The following is a 1,906-nucleotide window of genomic DNA, read 5'->3' on the forward strand; positions in this document are numbered from 1 at the left end:
GAATAGGAGAGGAAGCATAGACACCTGGGAAACATTTCTGAACAAAGTTACATACCAAAAATTTTTAAAGGTAGAATATAAGACTTTTATTTATTATATCATTAATTGATATTCAATTAGCATGATAAATATATTTATGTAATCTTTATTTTTTTGTATTTTGGGTCATCACCCAGCAGTGCTGAGGGGCTACTCCTGGCTCTACACTCAGAAATCACCCCCGGCAGGCTCGGGGGACCATATGGGATGCCTGGATTCGAATCACCATCCTTCTGCATGCCTTATCTACATGCTATCTCTCTGGCCCCTATTTATATAATCTTTTTTTTTTAAATATGAAACACTTCACGAATTTGTGTGTCATCCTTGCTCAGGGGCCATGCTAATCTTCTCTGTATCGTTCTAATTTTAGTATATGTGCTGCCGAAGCGAGCACCTATTTATATAATCTTAAACTATTAAAGTTGAAACACTTGGATTAAAAAATAAAATTCACAAATCAAAACAATCAAATATCTTACTTACTCTTTTAAGACTGGTAAAGGGCCAGAGTGATAGCATAGTGGATAGGGCTTTGCCTTGCATGCAGTTTATCTGGGTTTGATCCTTAGCATCTCATATATCTGAGAAGTAATTTCTAAGCATTGAATCAGGAGTAATATCTAAGGGATCCTGGATGTGGCTCAGAACCCTCCCCAAATACTGGTATACTTGGTCACATCAGCACAATACAAAAAACAAAAGCAACCAGCATTGTGGTTATGTGGAAAAGGGGCCCTTTATTCCTTACTGTTGAGAGTAATGACTGGTCTAGTGTTTTAGGAAAACAATATGGACACTTCTCAAAAAAACTAGGAATTGAGATTCCACAGGACTCAGAAATTCTATTTCTTAGCATCTACATTCAAAGTCCAAAAACCCTACTCGGAAAAGGCATTTGCACTATCTTCAATGCAGAATTACAATAACCAAAAATATGGAAATAAACTAAAAGTTCAAAAGAGATGACTGATGGAAAAGCTATAGTACATGGGTTGAAGTGTTAATACAGAGGGTAGCACATTTGCCTTCTTCTTGGCCAATCTGCACTTCATATGGTTCACTGATCCCGAACACCCCATATGTTTCACTAAGCCTTTCAAAACAAAGACAAGCAAACCACTAAAAGGGAGAAAATATTTACACATTACTGAGTTGATAAAGAACTAATATCTAAACTACATAAAAGCTTAGATAATTTATTTAAATAATAGTAAATTAAAAGTATATTTTATTTATAGATATACTTATTTTATAATGTGATGTATTTATTTTATAATTAAATTCAATAGGAATATAAGTGCAGATATTTATAAATTTAAATATAAATGTGCTTTAAACATTATATTTAAAAATGCAGAAAAATTTAATAAAGAAGCAATCTTATCTAAAATTAAGAGTAACAAATATTTCCCCAAGAAGACATAAAAATGGTTAATAGGCATCATCTTCACTATTAGGGAAATGCATATAAAAATTACAGTGAGATACCACCACACTACTAAGAATTTTCTACCTGCCCTAAGACCAGGAAAACAACTTAGAAAGATTTACCGAACTCTTTGTTGATTCCAACACTATCAGCATTGGCTGATATGTGAAAACAATGTATTTCCATTACAAAGAATGACTAAAGAAACTGCTGAATATTCTACACTACTATTCAGTCATATATTTTATACTGAATGAAATGAGTCAGAGGGAGAGGAATAGACATAGAATGATTGCATTCATTTGTGAAATATGACAAGAAATAATATAATATTAATATCCAAATAAAGGGACTAGGAGGACCAGTTCATGATATGAAGCTTGCCAAATATAGTAGGTAGTGCAGTTAAGGCAGAAAAGAGAACTTTAGAACAAT

General features: G+C 32.9%; 1 non-coding gene across 1 annotated transcript; it reads right to left on the minus strand.

The window, feature by feature from the left end:
- Positions 1 to 329: 329 nt before the first annotated feature.
- LOC126010556 (U6 spliceosomal RNA) lies at positions 330 to 436 on the minus strand. The gene has a single exon (XR_007496579.1). It is a non-coding gene; the product is annotated as a U6 spliceosomal RNA (small nuclear RNA).
- Positions 437 to 1,906: the final 1,470 nt, after the last annotated feature.

Source organism: Suncus etruscus, chromosome 5 (genome assembly GCF_024139225.1).
Source record: "Suncus etruscus isolate mSunEtr1 chromosome 5, mSunEtr1.pri.cur, whole genome shotgun sequence".
Classification (NCBI taxonomy): domain Eukaryota; kingdom Metazoa; phylum Chordata; class Mammalia; order Eulipotyphla; family Soricidae; genus Suncus; species Suncus etruscus.